The sequence below is a fragment of the Amblyomma mixtum genome, chromosome 5 (assembly GCF_055824585.1).
Source record: "Amblyomma mixtum isolate Tamu chromosome 5, ASM5582458v1, whole genome shotgun sequence".
NCBI classification, from domain to species: Eukaryota; Metazoa; Arthropoda; class Arachnida; order Ixodida; family Ixodidae; genus Amblyomma; species Amblyomma mixtum.
The window spans coordinates 168,977,843-168,996,319 of record NC_143016.1 but is presented as its reverse complement, the minus strand read 5'-3'; the positions used below and the strand labels follow the sequence as shown (position 1 = coordinate 168,996,319).

At 43.4% G+C, this 18,477-nt stretch overlaps 2 long non-coding RNA genes across 3 annotated transcripts; both read right to left on the bottom strand.

The window, feature by feature from the left end:
- Window positions 1-1,953: 1,953 nt before the first annotated feature.
- On the bottom strand, window positions 1,954-6,897 carry LOC149344637 (uncharacterized). Of its 2 annotated transcripts, XR_016283209.1 has the most exons (5): window positions 6,802-6,897; window positions 6,688-6,735; window positions 5,514-5,672; window positions 4,839-4,934; window positions 1,954-4,579 (listed from the first exon to the last, which is right to left on the bottom strand). It is a non-coding gene; the product is annotated as an uncharacterized LOC149344637 (long non-coding RNA). The 2 variants fall into 2 exon arrangements; XR_016283208.1 differs by lacking the exon at window positions 1,954-4,579 and having other exon boundaries at window positions 4,586-4,934.
- A 10,259-nt stretch (window positions 6,898-17,156) lies between these two features.
- LOC149344636 (uncharacterized) lies at window positions 17,157-18,450 on the bottom strand. Its single transcript, XR_016283211.1, has 2 exons — window positions 17,454-18,450; window positions 17,157-17,371 (listed from the first exon to the last, which is right to left on the bottom strand). It is a non-coding gene; the product is annotated as an uncharacterized LOC149344636 (long non-coding RNA).
- Between the last annotated feature and the right edge of the window lie 27 nt (window positions 18,451-18,477).

Genomic DNA, 18,477 nt, shown 5'->3' with positions numbered 1-18,477 from the left:
TACAACAGGCGGACGCGATTTTACGCAAAGCGTATAAAACCGCGCTTCGACTACCCCATAACACCTCAACTGAAAAGCTTTTAGCCTTGGGACTGCACAACACGTTGAGGAATTACGGGAAGCGCAGCATGTTGCCCAAATGCGCAGACTACAGCAGACCCCCACAGGCAGAGTTCTTTTAAAGAAACTGGGCTACACCGAACAAATTCGAGAAATATTGAGAACTAAAACGATCCCCGATGAGTACCGCAGCACGCTCAGGGTGGCACCAATACCAAGAAACATGGACCCGAACCTCCACAAAGACCGAAGAGAGGCAAGGGCCGACCGCTTACAGAAAACACACGCATCTCAGGATACAACAGTGTATGTCGACGCTGCCACATATGCCATGACTAGGGGACAAGGCACCAACAACGCAGTGGCAACTGTAGTCAACTCGGAATTACACGAGATTACCAGCGCCTCCCTGCAAGACTGCACGATAGCTGAGGCTGAAGAAGCGGCCGTCGCTCTAGCGGCAGCGGAGGGCTATCGGAGTGGGCGGTCACTGACAATTCTTACTGATTCACAAGCAGCCTGCCGCAACTATCTTTGCGGCAGAGTCGGTCACAGAGCGCTCCGCATACTCCGCTCTGTAGACTGCAAGACGCAACAAACACATGCAAAACCACACAAGCCGATCAAACATAAGATCATCTGGGTACCGGGGCACACGGGGGTGGCAGGAAACCAAGAGGCAGACAGGATAGCTCGAGGATATACTAACTACCGAGCATCCAACGTCAACGACCTCGAGGAATCCCTGCCAGTACCTCAGGAATACTCGGTCATACTCAACAACTACAAAAGCAGCAGGATGCGGTACCCACCACCGCACAAATCTTTAAACAAAGAAGAGGCTGTCACATGGAGACAACTCCAAACGTGGTCATATCCAAATCTAAACACACTAAGTAAAATTCACCCCACACTTTACGCACACAATTGTCCGTGGTGCCATGAAAAACCTACACTGTATCACATCACATGGGCATGTCAAAAAGTCGACATCGTCCCAGTTATACAAAACCCAAGTGTGGAGCAATGGGAGGGTCTGCTCTCCAGCGACTGCCGCGATGACCAGATCGGTTTGATACGGCGAGCTCAGCTGACGGCAGCATCCAGCGGAGCCCTGGAATAGGGGCAACCGACCGTTGCGGATGGACTCATCTGACCACATAAAAAAACCTTGTGCTAGAGCCGAAAAAGTTATCCTATCCTATCTCCCTTCACTCACGGCGTGGTTGAGGTGTCCACCAAGGTGTGACAGCTACTGTACCTTTTCCTTTCCTCAAAAACCTAATAAACTTGAGAAAACTATGCCGCTTCCTAAATCCTTTTGCCCCCAACCAACCGCATCACAACTTACATTGGCACATCGCGACCCAGACAACACACCTACATCCTAAGGACGTCCTTGGGAAGTCCGCGACAGGACTTTACGCACATCCCGCGGATGTCCCGAAAAAATCCTGAAAACATCCTAAGTGAAACGCCGAAAGAAGTCCTTCGGATGTCTGACGAGTACATTTTTAGGACCTTCGCAGGACTGCAATAGGACGTTACTATTTTTATTTTTTCCTTGACCAGGACCCAATATAACCTCGTGTCCTTTTCAAAACTCGCTACTGGTCACGCATGACTGACCAAAATACCAGAAGCAGAAGCAGTGCCTCATAGCCGCAACAGAACCAGCTTCCGCTTCTGGCATTTCGGCCAATTGCATATGGCCGAGAGCGATGCTATAGTAAAAACGACACAAAGTTAGAACCAGGACAGCAGCTTGGGCATGTTGGTTATTCATTCTTGATGGAACAGCGCAAACCATGGTCCCGATGGTTTGCGCTGTTCCATCAAGAAAGTTAGAACACAGGCCTGGATTATGCTGCACAGTGATTCAAAACACAAAGCTTTGGCTAAAATAGATTTATTCAAATATATGGGGCATGCTGATGATCAGGCCGAATGCTGATTCACAGCTGAATTTTACTTTTTAATAACAGCACATGAAACAGAACAACTCACATAAAGGAAACACTAACACAGCTTTAACAGCTCCTCTCAGGCATTTCTCGTTATTGAGAGCAAGGTCATGGATGGTGTGCACATAGACCTTCCTTCGCAATGTGTGTAATAGGCTTAATTAATTTTGTTTAGCTTGTCTGGTTAGTATGAGCCAAAATTATCACGTTTTCAAACTTGAAGCAGCAGGATTCCAATACAATAAGTAGCCAAGCCAACCCCAGATGCAGAGTTGCAAAATAGAGAGATGCAAAATAACTATACGGCTAAACCAGCAGGTGTATACATATAAGTCATGTAAGGTCTAAACAGGCTTCGGGATGATTATCTTGGTCAGAACAAAAAATATTAATTGCACTGCAAAGGGCATGACATTAAAACAAACAGTAGCGGCATACTGTAAGGCATAAATATTATATGACTGTCTTATATATAATGAACGCAACAAAACACAAATATGCCACTCGGTGCCTCATTGGTCATATGGTGCTCGGCTGCTGACCCAAAAGACGCGGGTTCGATCCCAGCCATGGCAGTCCCATTTCGAAGGAGGCGAGAAGTTGAGAGGCCAGTGTACTGTGCGATGTCAGTGCACGCTAGAGGACCCGAGGTAGTCGAAATTATCTGGAGCCCTCCACTATGGCATCCCTTACAGCCTGGGTCGCTTTGGGATGTAAAAGACCAAAAACCAAACTAGAAACACAAATGCAACTTTTTTTTTACTGAAACAACAATACAAGCATACGCAGCAGAGGTGAAAAAATCTCGATCACACTGCATGTAGCATAGCTAAAATGAGGAAAATTATGTGACTGCAATAAGGCATAGGAACTATTGTCTTATTTAGAATAATCGACGTTCTTAAAACACGACCTTTTCTTGCTATAACAGCAATACAACCCAACTACACAGATTAGAGATTAAAATAATAACATAAGCACTATCTGTCAGGATCAAACTTCAGCAAGCATGCAACTAGAGATAAAAGCTGGTATATAGCTGTGCATAAGTAGTAGGTGGCCTTCAAGGCAATTAGCATGGTCAGAAGATTAGCATTTCATTCAAGCTGCATGTGGAATGACTAAAATAAGACAGGTTGTCTGACTGCTACAAGGTACAGGAATTATGCTTGTCTCACTCAAAACAATAAAGATTATTAAATCACAAATGAGCCTTTTTTTGCTATAACAGCAATACATGCACACAGATCAGAGGTTAAAATATTGACACAAGCACTACCATTCAGAATCACATTTCAGCAAGCACAGGACTAGAAATAAAAAGCACCTATAAGTGTGCAAAGGAGTAGATGGGCTTTAAGGCAACTAGCACGGCCAGAAGAAAAAAATCTAAAACACGCTGCATATAGTATGGTACTAACATTAGCAAGTCATAAGACTGCTACAAGCCACAGGAACTATGGTCGTCTCTTACATAGACAATAAAAGTCATTAAAATCCACATATCCTCTTTTTTTTTTTTGCTGGAACAGCAATACAAACGCACTATGGGGGTGAAAAATAACTCTAGTAGTAGCAGTCAGGAACAAATGTACACAAGCATAGTGGAACTAGAGACCAAAACAGCAAGTATAGCTCGATACAAGCAAATTTCAGATGGGCTACAAAATGCCCAGCTTGGTCAGAGAAAAAAAAATTGTTCACGCACAAAGCATCGCATTTCTAGACACTAAGTATGCTACAACTGCTAGGTATCAATAAAGTGACACGTTTTCAAGATATTGCTTGACTTCTCATTCTAGGCAGTCTTCTTTTCAGTTCTGCTATAGTGTCATCGAAGGGAAGAGTCATGTAAAGACGTAAAGCAGAAATCCTGCCCCCAGGGCCAAAGCTAAAATAGGCTGCCTTGCTGCAAGGAAGACAAAAAAGGCCCTTTACATAGAGACACTTCTTTCAGTTCACCTTTTTTTTTCAATCACTGACTGCATTTGAAAAAAAAAAAACTTGCAGCACAATATACAAATTGCAGCCCCTTCACATGGTGTTGGCATCAAATGGTACTTGTGGCAAGGAATTAATCCTTGCACAATCCTTACATACTTCCAGGAGTAAAACCGCCACAAACAGACAACCAAGTAAAGAGAGGTGCGTGAGGACTTAGCAGGCTAAGAATACCCAAGTTAACTAAAGATACATTTCATAATTCTACCTAACTACGCAGGCTTATGTGCAGAAGTTTTCACGGTATCTATTTAAATAATCTAAATTCTGTGCTCTCTCAAAATCAATCATCTCTCAGCACAGTTTCACAGGAAAAATATCAACAGTTTGGAATGAGAAATCCTCAACCCAAGATGTTAATATCAACAAAAAAATGTAGCACACTAGCAACACGCTCGCCATTCAGTTTTGCTCAGGAGCACAGCTTTGTTCGCCAGTTTTCTTGCGTATTACCCGTTCAGTTACACACAAAAACCATGACATGGCTGCCTTTTCGATTTCTTTCAGCAAAGTTTGCTGTGCCTGAGTTGAGGTCTGCTGGTCGGTTAGGCAACCTATACACAAATGAGAGAGTATATGTTATGTATTTTTATAGAAAAATATATCTCACCTCTAAAAATTATTGTAGCCAAACTACTGCATTTCCTTAATTTTGAACCAGCAGGCAAAGGGCATGGGCTTGAGTAACAAAGGATGGCATATTTCTACACATCTTATTACCAATTCCATTGCTGGACCATGCCTTCTGTGCAGTCAGTATGAAAACAATACTAAATGCACACTATGAAGGCGGTAATTCTAGCTTGTTCTAACCTGTGGTAACATTCATGGCACTGCAGCCATAAGCCAATGAACCAGATGACAACAAAAATCCATGTGGCTAGTTGTGAAGTGCGTGATTGTGCAGATCTGAAAATAAACAATGAAAATTTGGCATTTTTTTTTCGAAGCAAATATCACTGGGCTTGACGCAATCCTACCAAGACCTACAAATTCAATTATAAACATTTGCTATAGATATTGATTCTGTGATCTGATTTATATTCGAAGTCTTAAAGGGATACAGACACAGTGTTTTGAGGTGTTCATTTTTCTGCTTTTAATGAGACGTAAAAACCTATTAATCATGGAAATGAGCTTAAATATCTAGTCCACAGTGTGAACAGTTTTATATGAGTACTTTTGGTTTCTGTCAGGTCAATGCCAGTGCTGGAGTCCATTATGGCATCATGTGATGGCATGGTTAGGACTTACCCCATGTTTTGCTAGTGACTATGCCAACCAGTCCATATATAGATGATAGATGTCAGCATTGGCTAACAGCTCCTCTGTCAATGATTTTTGGCATGTGGAATCAGTGAAATCAGAGAATTTGGAATAGTAAAACCCTTTGTGCCCAGGACAAAGATCAGGTCACTTATTTGAGTTTAAAATTTTATATCTGTGCTCCTTTAAGATTTGAAATAGCTTCCTCCAAATAATACTTACTGCACATGATTTTGCATATATTCAGCTCACAGAGCCTGTTCTTCCCTTGGCACCATACCAGCTGTAGCTAGAAGCCAGTTCAGATGTTAGAATACTTCGCAGAATGTGAGATGTCTTTTCTCTTGCAGTGTCTCCATCTTGCACAGTCATGTGATTTCTCTAGATCAGAACGGAATTAGGTTCGAAATCAGACCAAGAAAATAAAATCAGGATTTCTCAAGTGGGGAACTCTATTGCTATAGTCAGTTTTTATCATATTGAAGGCAGCTGGCATGCTGTTGTGTGGTATCCCTAGGTGGTACAATTAAACATGCATATGCCCTCCATTATGAGCCGTCCATATGACGCAGGGGCAGATTTGGCCCTCGCCAGCAAAAAATTCATATGTAAAAACATGCATGACCTCATTTTTTGGATGCAAAAGGCCCAAACAACACATATAGTTCAAATGAAATTGCAATAGTTCTCTTCAATACTATATATATCTAGGTTACAAACCAATAAAAGAAAACTGTGCGCATGCAACAGAATACAAAATTAAAACAGCCCCGCCCCGGCTCAGTGCCTACTGCGCTCAGCTGCTGTCCCGAAAGGTGCGGGTTCGATCCACGCCGCGGCGGCCGAATTTCGTTGGAGGTGAAATTCTAGAGGCCCGTGTACTGTGCGATGTCAGTGCCCGTTAAAGAACCCCAGGTGGTCGGAATTTCCGCAGCCCTTCACTACGGCGTCCCTCAGAGCCTGAGTTGCTTTGGGACGTTCAACCCAAACAAACCAATAAACCAAATCAAATTAGAACAGGAACTTTAGGCGCATATTCAGTCGAATGTTGAAGGCACGGAACATGCGACGAGCTAGGATCTAGTTGCTCTTGCGACTTTGCAGCAGCACACGGATCTGATTAAGAAGGGTCGTATGCAACACCATCGCCAGCACCCGACGCTATTAGCCCAATATCACGACGTGCCTCTCGGCGTGCACGCCTGTAAGCAGTACTCCTCGGCACCGTAGCCATTATGCTGTCACCAGATTAATATACTGGCCCCCAGTAAGCTTCTGCTCATGTTGAGCCAGCATCAGTCACTGAACTTTAATACCGCCGCTAAAATTACTTCAAAAGCTAGAAATCACGCGACACGGCTCACACACCAGGCGAGGACTACCGACTGCCACTTACTTTCACTTGCCGCATGTGCCATCCGTGTTTCCCGCTGCTGGAACCTTGCTGAATACGTAAAAAAATATTACACTCGTTACGCAACCAACATGCAGTAGGAACGTCAATAATTACCTGAAATTTTGGTCCAAAAAACGGAAAACTGGCTAATACACGTCTCAAACCACCAAGGTAAGCAAATACAACTAGCATTGTTTCAGTAGTGCGATGACGATGGTGGTGCCATTGAGCTGAGCAAAGAGCCTTTTTAAGCAACATGCACCTAAGACAAAAATAAAACTGTGATCCTAAATAAACCAAAAAATAACTGCAAAAAAGGATGTGTGTTATTAATTTTCATGATCACTTCTCTAAGAGCACTAACAAGTGGCCAGTTGTTTTTGCGGTGGTGTCAATGTCATCGTCAGTGGCTGTTATGGTCGAAGGCGGGAATACAATTGGCGTCAAGGTGGTTATGTTGTGAGCTTGGAGGAGAACAGTGTAAGCTCACCCTCGATAGCTATAACAAAACGGGAATTAGACTATTTGAGCCAAGTTCAGTTAGAGTAATTAGGTCGCCCTTCCCTAATTTCGAAGTTTTAAAGTTTAGGGTTTCTGTATTCAGCTATAATGGCCCTTTTGGAATTGCTTATTTTCGTCCTGCTTTTAACGGTTTTTTGGCTCTTTCAAAAAATAAGTACTGGGTTGTGTATTACTTTGTGACATCTTGCGCTTATACATCGCATGGATTATTGTTTACTTGTTCTAAACAGCTGTATCAAGCCCACTAGCCAAAGACGTCGGGAAAGGACAGTCGAGCGTGCCACTCGAGCGCTCATGAGAATTGTATGGCCATCTGCACGATTCAGACCCTCTGAATATAAATACTTCCTTATAACAACCGATCTGCGACTGTTTTCCGGATGATCCCACCGCGGCTTTTATACGGACGTCATGTCCGTATAACGTTCGAGCCGCGGCTGTTCCCGGGATAATCCCAGTGCGGACTTCATACGGATGTCCCAGGGACGTCCTGTTAGGGATGTGGGACGTGCGTACATTTTTGGGACGTCCTACGGATCTTTGGTGTTGTCTGGGGAATTACGTTCAAAAGCACGCAAGCGGGGCACAACGAATGCTACCGCCTTTTCGCCACTTTTGCCCATAGAGTTTACAAAAATAATACTTAGAGGAAAATCTGGTGCCACCGACTATGCGAGTTTCTTAGAGAGCACTTAATCCACCGCAGGAAGGCCGGGAAGATGAGGTTTCGAGTTTGGCTTGGTTATTCTACCTCTAAATTGGCAGTTGCGCCACAGAGCTCTCCTGTGTGTGCAGATTATTTTAATACCGCGTTTTTCAATAGATTTAACGAAAGTGAAAGTTCGGTGTTAGGCTGGCACGGAAACTTTCGCAGCATTTCTTCGAGGTTTGCCACGAAGAGTGTCGTATTTTTACTGCTGAATCCACGTTTTATGCTCAACTTTATGCCAACGGTTTATGCCAAGCTAAGGAAGAAATGTCATCTTTCCGGCATTCCCGCGCATCTTTATGGAGAACGAAGTACGACTAGTGTAGCAGCGCAGCCAGGTGCGCATGACAACAACAACAACGAAAGGACTGAAGTCGCTGCTGACGCCAGCGCCACTGCATCTCGGTGACGTCATGAACAAATCTTTCTCCTCTCCTCTTCTTCTTTTTTTTTTTTTTTTGCGAAATGTGCTGTCTCTTGCGGTGAGTTCGAAAACATGCGTACAGTGCTCTAGAACCTTGGTTCTAGAGCACTGTAACATGAGATCACGCGTTGCTGATTAGTTCACTCAGTTGAACTGTTCATACTACGCCGGCGGCCCCACCCTTTAGACCAACGGGATCTAAAAACGTTGCTTTAGACCAAACATCAAAGGAGTGGGAGGCAACTGTCCCACTGTGGAGAGGATGTGACAGGTAGCAAACCTTTCGCTACACTGTACTTCCGCTAGAAAAAAGACAGCGGCGGCTTCGTATCAAGGACTTAGGCCACTGTATTATGCAAAACATGAAAACGAAAGCAGTGCAAATACGTTGAAAGATGAAATATATTTTTGTAGTCTGGAGAACAAAATATTGACACTTACTTTTAATGTAGGATACTTTCTTGGTTCAAAACTGGTATCGTAGAACATACGAGAAGCCAGCGCGAGAAGCGGACGCGTGACGTTAACGCGCTGTACCCGACAGCCTTTTCTCCGCCGTCGTCTGGCTACAAGGGGCCGTCAGTCGCGTAAGGCTAAATGGAGGAAGACGATCCTCATGTCACGTGACTTTTAATGACGTCATAACAAAATGGCGTTTGTTTAGGTACATTTTTGGGTACTTTTTGTTGCAAAATTAGGTAAAAATGGCGTCGCAAAATTTTGAAACGTCCCTAGCCATAGTTTCTAGGTCGCTGGCGTCTCCACGGTTGCCACGGTGACCATCGCTGTCATCGCCAACGCCACGGTGGTTTGTTGACATGGCTGCGATGGCTGTTCACCGCGCGGTGCATTGACGCGTGGAGTAAGTGCTGCCGTGAAAGTCATCAAAGGTTGGTGCAATGGCGAGTAATATTGACCGCGCTAACGTCCGGACTTGTACCCCAGTGCCCTAGTGTTGTCTTTATTATGCAAGTTTGCAGTGCGACCTGTTCCAGCCGTGGTATGATATCGGAAGCCCCTAGAGACGTTTTGCAAGGCGGTGCTTGACTGATTTTGAGGTCACTTCAGTTCTCTTCGGCACCTTTCGGTATTGTATCTCGTGTTTGAACATTGCCTCCTCTAGAAGGAGGCAATGGTTTGAAGCATTGGATGAGTGTCGAAAATTATGTTTCCTTGTGTTGCGCGTAACTGATTCTGACCTGTACGTACTGATAGGATGAGCTCGTATGCATAAAAATGGTGGATACTGCGAGCCATTTGGCAGTTGCGGTACATATAAACTATGTTCCTGGAGTCCTGCATGTATGCCCACCGGCGATCAAGCTATGCTAAAAAAAAATTAAAATGCGGAAGGAAGGCGGACTGGACGTACTACACGCTAGCCTTTGAAAGGACAACACATCTTCCGTCTTAATGTTTAATATGCCTGCAGTGTCTACCCACCAACTAGCCAAGCTGTAATGGATTACTTCGCGTTGACACCCATGTTGCGCAAAGCACACGGTAGGCCACAGCTGCTTTGTACGACGCCGTAACGTTGCCCACGGAGAGACTTAACGCGACGCATCGTGCCACATGAACTATGATCCGTACGCCTCTTTCTTCGCTGATAGGCGTTTAGCGAATGTCGTAGTATGGTCACACCACCGAACCTTTGAATATGTAGAAAGCTGCTTTTCTTTTATCTATTTGGTGAAGTGTTTTTATACTCATTAAGTAGAACGTGTGGTTCTTGGTGTATTTCTTGTAACGTTCAGCATTGGAATAAAGCCAGACAAGGCCGAAGCTTGTTTTGCTTGCTCTGTCATTTCTGTAATGGTTTGTGATGAAGTGGGAGGCTTGACTTAGGCTTTCAGCATCCGCGTAGCCAGTGTGGCCCTCGGGTTTGTTTGGGAACGATGTTGGGTTATTGCGGTGTAAGTAAAACACAACACAGAGAGAAACGTAAACACTCGGGATGATCAGTTTCTTGCACTTTCTGTGTGTTACATTTTCTGAGCTTCAATTTCTAGACGCCATGAATGCATTCCAAATTTCACAGCTAGCTGTTTTTTCTGCTGCACCAGTTAGTGAAAACACAGACTGATGGGCAAGTTGGTATGACATAATAAGGCAAAAACAGCACACCTGCATAAGGAAGATGCTGCGTTTTGTCTCATATCTTCCTTCATCCTTGTGCAGGTGCACTGTTTCAGCCTTATTAGTAAAAGTATGTTGTACAGGGACGTTGGATGCCATGCATGCCGTAATGCGCTGCGTTAACTTTGTGCTAGCATTTGTAGCTAGAAGGGTTTCTTTTTGACATTAGCATTGTATAAGTGAATATAATTTGTGCGCATACATGAATAGCATGCTGGCTTGGCCTTGTAGGCCACTGCATCATTATGAAGTGTATGAGGTGTCACATTAATTGCACGCCTGCTTTTACTGCACGTTGCCAGTTTTGAGGGGAAAATCTGTTTTGTGTGGAGTCAGCAGTGACTAGGCAAGCGACCTTTAAATGCAAATAAGCTTGCTCCATAGATGGTAGCTCTGTGGGGCAATGGACACACACAAAAAAAAAAGAGTAGCCATGACCTTTCAATATAAAGTGAAGAAGCAGCATAAACCAAACATCAACACGCCATGCATGTGACATGCTTCTCTGCATACAGTGAAGAGCTTAAAAATGCATGAAATGTAAACATGGCTTGTCTACTTATATTTGGTTGTTCCTTTTAGAGGGAAGCATGTTGACAAATTTTTCTCTGCTTTATGGCAAACGTCTAAAGGAGTGTAAGATTTCAGTAAGGAAACATTTACAGTTGGCCACATAAGTTTGAGGTATTCAAATTAGAAGGTCTGAAAAAGCTGTGTGCCTTTTCTTTCTAGCTGCATTCTAATTTTCATTCTTCGCTTGCCATGCTGCTGAATGGGTGGGTCTGCTGGTTCCTGAATTACTGTTTTTGTAATGTGCACAGTCAGAACATATGTATATCACGAGTACGAGGCAACATATTTAAAAGCACAATGTGAAAAGAGCTTGTGGATACATTTTTGAAGGTTGGCAGCTCAGTTCGCTGATATGTTTAGGTGCTTTTTATATTGTCAAGGCCCAGTAGGTATTAAAGGAGTAGAGACAACAAAATTTTAGTTGTTTCTTTCGGTTAGAATGATGCGCAGTACTTTAGAAAGACTAGACAGCTGCATGGATTGCGACAAGAGGCAATATATTTATAATTGCATTTTTTCTCTCGCACTGCTTTAGCTTAAACAACCGAACGACGACTGTGATGTCAGGGATGTGTTCAGGTCATGTGAGGCATACAAAGACAGCAGTATTGTTGCAGCTTTGTTCATTGTTATTTGCATCAACTCGTACACAAACCTGTCTAAGAGTTGGAGTCACATAAAGTGAACAGGCAGCGATTATATCTCTTTTTGCATGCCTCATGTGACCTGAACATGTATCTGACTTCAGAGCAGTCATTCGGCTGTTAAAAACCGAAACCAGATGACACGAGAAAAAAAATTCAATTGTAAATTATTTAGCTGACAAAGTTAAAATCCACATGGTGGCTTGTGTACAGCATTGCCTAGTGCATCAGTGTAAAGAGAAATGCGCATCCAAAAATTTGGTTTCTCTACTCCATTAAAGATGTAGCCCATGACATGCTTGTGGCAGACCTTTGAGTTCATCATTCTTTTATGAGAGTTGTGAAACTGGCTCACTAGAGTGTAGCATATCAGGAGTCAGAGTGTTACTGGAGTAACTGACCTCATGGTGATTAAAATAGAAGAAAACTAGTTGAGTCCACAAAGAATGAGGTGCTCCTTTCAGAAGCAGAGCTGCTGTGAAGAATGTTCTATGAAAAGACAACCATCAGCTCTTTGCTACATTTCAGTTTATTATTTTCTTGAAGACCTAGTAACGGGTATTACAGAAATGATAAGAGGTACGTTACAGAAATAATTGGTACCTGCATATTAGCATGACAAGGGGTGACTAATAAAATTTTTGTAGGGGTCTATAGAATTTTGCCTCCATCGAAATGCGACTGCCACAGCCTGGATCGAACCCAGGTCTTTCGGGTCAACAGCCAAGCACCATAACCTCTGAGGCACCGCGGCGGCCAGTGATTTTCTATTACTGGCCCTCGGTACGGTGGGTTCACGGTTTTGCGGTAGAAATGTTATTGGTGTATGCCTGTTGTGCATATATTGGCTGAATATTTTTGTTCAAAGTAGTGCAAAATTTGTGAGTTCTTTTTTCTCTTAGAATCCACAATTCATACTGTGGCAGCTGTTACACTTGTATGACACCTTGATAAAACTAGCCGAAAATTATAAGCTTAAGTGTGTAGCAAACCAAGAAGGGCATGGGACAATTATAGTAATTTAGATGGAGTGGGGAAGTTGTCTATTGTTAATTTTTAGATTGCAGATTTAGTAAAAGTAGACGATACCTAGGCAACATGTAAGACATAAAGCAGAGACCTGGACTTTTGGTTGCTTATAATGTGGTCAGCCGTTGCCCCTCTGCAATGGCTGAGTGGTTAGGGTGCCCGTTGCTGTTCCCAAGGACGGGTTCGATCCCAGTTGCGCCAGCTGCCTATCAGTGGAGGCGAAATGCTAGGCGCCTGTGTACTGAGTGACATCAGTGCTCGATAAAGAGCCCCATGTGGTCAAAATTAATCCGTAGCGCTGCACTATGGCGTTCCTCATAACCCATGTTGCCTTCGGACGTTAAACCCCATATTCTATACCATACCATAACTTTGACGTGTTCTGTGTGCTTGACCATTTAAGCTGCAGTAATTGCTGAGCACTTGTTGAGTTTTCATGAGTATTTTTATGTGTAAATGCACAATGTGTGACGGGGTGCATATCGACAATTACGTATGCATGGCACTCATGCTAAGACTGGCGTGCATGTGAATATTCGTGTCCATCGTGCAAATAAACGGAAGTTGCATAAATAGTGAACTAAATGTAGTGTCAAAATGTCTGTGAAAAAAAGATTGTCATGTTTGCATGTGCTGTTGAGTCATTTTGATTGTAATGGCAAGCGTGGTTACGTTCAAGATTGCAGCAATATCTCGGCACATTATGATTTTGAATGGTAAAATTTTGTCTGTCTTGCATCCGTTGCAGTTTCAAGTAAGGTGGACGCACACAGTTTCAACATTGCTGCCAACATGATTTGTGTGAATGGCTTTATTGTACACTGTTGGGAGTAAGGCTTCTAGTCTATCCGAAGTGCTCTGATGAAAAATACCATTTATAATGGTACTTGTGGTTCTTTCATGTCATTAAAACTAAACTCAAATAATAAATAATGTGAGTTTGAGCTGCATAAGTGAAAGTTATGTGACCGCTTTGTTCATGACAGTACATTTGGTTCGGTTCAATCCGCTACAATGATAGAAGACCGTTCTGCTTTGAAACAGCAAATTGACATGCATTCAAGCTTGGGATGAGCAGCAAGAGAGAAAGCGTACATATTATTGACGATGCAATGTTGACCCTTAAGTGCCCCTGTTACGTTTTCAGTTTTGTTGCCTTAATTTTCTTATGGTCGCACTGGGCGACCCGATTTAAAAAACTGCCAAAAAATAGTCGCACGTCCTAGCTTTAGTCAAAACCAAGGAAAAGAAAACATGCATATTTATATTTTTGTTTTATTTGTATGAATCAATTTTATTGGCGTTTCCTTTGAATGAGTGTGTTGATTTTCGTCAACTGCATAAATGACTTTCTTATTTATGTTGCAATTTTTAACGTTTAATGCTTTTTTTTTTCTAGTTTATTGCTGGTGTCGGCTATTTGTATTTAATTTTCTTTGAGGGAGCGCGCGATGATGATGATGCTAGCGCTCTTACAGCGCCCCCTACAGTCAGTTAGCAAAGAAGAAAAAAAACAACATGGCGGTTGTTTACGTACGTTTGAATCGCGGTCGGCGGCTGTTGCGAGTGAAGTATTCGTCGGTGTCTCGTCTTTGTGGCGTGTGTAGTTCTTTAAATTTGCCCCTTTTTTGTTTGTGACCAGTAGACCGCCTATGGAATGCGTGTTTACCGCCCATGCGTCCCTAAAGGTGAGTGAGCAGGACGCAAGCCCGCGCCGTCCAGTACTGGCGTCCCTGATCTGGGTGTTTCCAGCTCATTCTGGAAAATATCTGTGCATATAACTCTTGTTATAATCATCACGATGCAGTGCGTGGGCTGTGATATGTCGTCGCATTGACTTTCTCATGATGCAAGGGTTGGAGAACATTGCAGCATGTCGTTTCCAGCCCGCCTTCGATCCTTCAAGACACACGCAGATCTGGACACCAAATGGCGACAGTACCAGTTGACGACTGTTGTGGGTGCGAGGTGGCGTAGATCTGCTAGATCACAGAGAGAATCAATTGCCGGCAGAATAATCGCAAGACTAACCCACCTGTGGCTCGCAACCACCTCAGTGGACTGAAATATGCTCGGGACAGAGCGAAGCAATAAAGCTGCAATAAAGCTGCACGGTGCGAACGCTAGATACGTTGCTTACGTCTCATGTTGTACCTATCTGAATTGAGTGTTCTGGAATGCACTGGCAGTGTGTACTTCTGCTCTTGGGACCGAGTCGTCCTTCATGGCGCAGAGAGTGCACTGAACGCATGTGCATACGCTGGGCGGCGCACCTTAAAAATAAAATTGTTTCCATGTTCACTGCATGTTTTCAAAGGCACATGAGTTCTAAGGTAATCCTCCGAGTTCTCGTTCTGCTGGTATAGTCATATTTGGTCTGTGCAATCAATGACTCTGTGCCCACATACTGTCAAAAAGCAAGATTTGTCAGATCTTTGTCAGCCAGAGATGATGTGCTGGCATGCATAAATTGATATATAGCATCGTAATAGTGTGACACTGAACACTTTATTAAGATGTAATAGCAAGTAATTTCGATGTTTGTGTAAGCCAGTGTATTTGCCTTCATTGAAAAAGATATTCAAGAAAGTGTTTTGGTGTTCGTATGAGGCGGGACAGAACTTGTGTACAAAGTATGTGATAGCCAAGTGCTCAGGGCGAAATGTCACCTATCACTGCCTCTCGCCGGGGCAGGTGGCTCTCTGGAATTCTTTACTTCAGCATACTGCAAAACTAAAACATGTGAAGAGCTGCGCTCAAATTTCGCTTTACCGACTGTAGTTATTGGCTGTCTTTTCTTTTTTTTTTGCACGTGGTTTACTGCTGATACAATAACACACATGGCTCAGTCTGTGCATTGTACTGTGTGCTACTTACTGCATGCAATGTGCAATGCTTCAAAAGCAAGGGTTCGGGCAAGTTGTTTGTTCTAGTTAAGGTTGGTCGCCGAACAGAAAGGGACGACACGGGAACCAGACACACAGCACCGACTATCGAGATTTCTGTCAGTGCTGCGTGTCCGGTTCTCATGTTCATGCTGTCTTTATTTCTTTGTAATGTGGCCAACCTTAGCTTCAAAAGCAGTCTTCGCACTATGTATAGGGAGAGTGCACAGAGAGGGCCTGGTAATAAGCGTGTTCATTTTGTGCTCGTGTCTGTGTACAGCACCTGGTGCTAACTGCTCGCTATACTGCACATTTAAATTTAGGTGCCAAATGTACTTCCTTGTGATGCAGTGTGTGCACACCAGGGAATGATCTCGCATTTTGCATGGTGCAGCGAGTACCCTTCTCCTTAACATGTAACAAACTGTAGCTGCCTTTCAAAAATATCATTTTAGTGCATCAGCATCAGAACCCCCTATGTTGGAATAATCCGTCGGTCTGAAGCCTCAGGTGACAGAGTGGAGGGAGTGAAATCCACCTTCACGAAATTGCAGGGAAGAGGGAAGAAGAGAGGGCGGGAGGAGGCGGTTGGCAAGCGGTTGAAAATCTGAGTCGAAGGGTGGAGAGAGTGGATGTGTCACTGATGGATGGGATTTCATCGGGTGAGTGGAGTGGAGGTGTCACGTAGTGATTGATGGTACCCATTCGTACAGTCTTACCCTGTCAGTGGCTGCTCGGTCCGGCAGGAACATAATGCTAACTTTGGCTTATGGGGTTTAACGTCCCAAAGCGACTCAGGCTATGAGGGGCGCCACAGTGGAAGGATCCAGTAATTTCGACCAACAGTGGCCCTTAACGTGCTCCGACATCGCACAGCATCTGGGCCTGTAGTGTGTCACCATCGGAATACAACTGCCGCAGCCGGGATCATACCAGCGTCTAATGGAATTTGTTTAATTTTGTCGTTACACTCACAGTAAGATTAGTCTTTCCCACGTACAAGTTGTATTTAATGTCAGAGTCCAAGGAAGGGCAGCTTTCCAAAGCCACAGCTGGGCTTGTACGGCGTAATTAAGCAGCATTAACATCCTTTAGAATCAATTAACGTGTTTGTACTATGATTACACAATGGACACGGTATTTATCAAGGCAAACAATGGCAGCGTATATATGCCTGCAAATGTTTAAATCAAGAATAGTATCTGCTAGCTTATTAAAAATATATCATTTATAAAAATGACCGTCCAACTTCTCAGAAGTACCAAATCTGTGGAGAAATACAAATTGCAGATTGCCAATATGCCTAGGAAAATACATTTTGGCTGTCAAAAAAGGATTAGGAGCACTTTATTATTAATTACGCGAGGATTGTGGAGAGATGGGTCGGGTCACACCCAATAGTGCAAAACATGAACCCTTAGAAAAAATGCGAAGTTGTGGCGCCTATGCACTCATATGCTGTGCATAATGGGCTGCCTTGCATTACCATAACCTGTCCAGGTAGACTGCCACAAGTCAGAAATCTCCGATATATACAACCGCAGTTTTCAGTTAGGTAGACATTTTATTTGCGACATTCTTAATCTAGCTGGCAGGCTATCACCAGCCCGAGGTGAATGTGACGTGCAGGATGAAATGGGTGCCATATCTGGATACTGGAGTAAATGTGATGTGATGAGCCTTGGGAGCATTCCTCTTCACATGGCGCCAGGCAGTCTTGCGGCCACATAATACGGCTGACAGTGCTTCATTCTGTAACCTGTAATACCGCAGTTACTTGCATCATGGATGCAGTTTCTTGTGGGAAAAAATTAGAATGGTAAGTTTGGTGCATTTATTACATGGTGTAAACCATGGTGTGGTCAGTTGAACTTTCCCCAGATTTTGATGATTGATGTAGGGAAAGCATTTATTATGCAAATGCATCCATTATTTAAGTAAATATGGTGTACAGAAACCTGGAATGGAAACAGAAATCAGCATCTGCAGGATTGAAACAAATTCCTAAGAACTTTGCCACAGCACCATACCCATGACTGCCAAGCCACATTTTAGCCCCTAGCCTTTCACTCTACACTGTCCTTAATCTGTTCATTCCCAATGGGCCAGACATGAGGCCGTATGGCACTCGGGTATCCGTATCTGCCTATATGGACATGCCACGTTGTCTACTACACAGCTTTTTAAACACTTGTAGCAACAGAGTCAGTTTTCTGAGAAGTATGAAACTTTGTTGCAATTAGTTTTATGACACACCCAGCACATTAACAGGCATTCTAGCCAAATTATAATTTCATTGCAGTTGGGTTTTGAAGCATTTTTCATTAATGAGTAAAAAGGAAATGACATTAACTGGGCACTATATGTTTCATCTAAGCTGCCTTCTCGACAAATAGGGGCATTTTAGAATTTCTAGGCAACAAAATTGGCACAGTGTTCCCATCACACAACAGAAGGCTCATTGCTTGGAAGGCTGGTGGAGAGACACTGTGTAAGAGCCAAGCAAGTTCATTTATGAAGTGCTTTATCATGTGAGGGAAGGCTATTCACGGCTGTTTCTACCATGGCAATATAAGTTCGTGTCACAAATTGCACCAGCAATGCTCTGAAAAATGAGTAATACTGTTTTTCTGTTGCAGCAGTATTCTCTTTGCAAAATAAGATGAATAGTAGTTTGCGCTGCAGCTTTCAGTGTGCAAGATGACAGCTACGGCTTAGCCTTTTGTCAAGAATACTTTTTCTCATATGCATTGCAGAACTGTAGAACCACATATTGTCAACTGTCCTGAAAGGCAAGGTGTGTTGCTGGGCGAGTTGGTTGGGGTACATCTTGAGAAAAACAGCGTTTGCAGACAAAGGAAACAA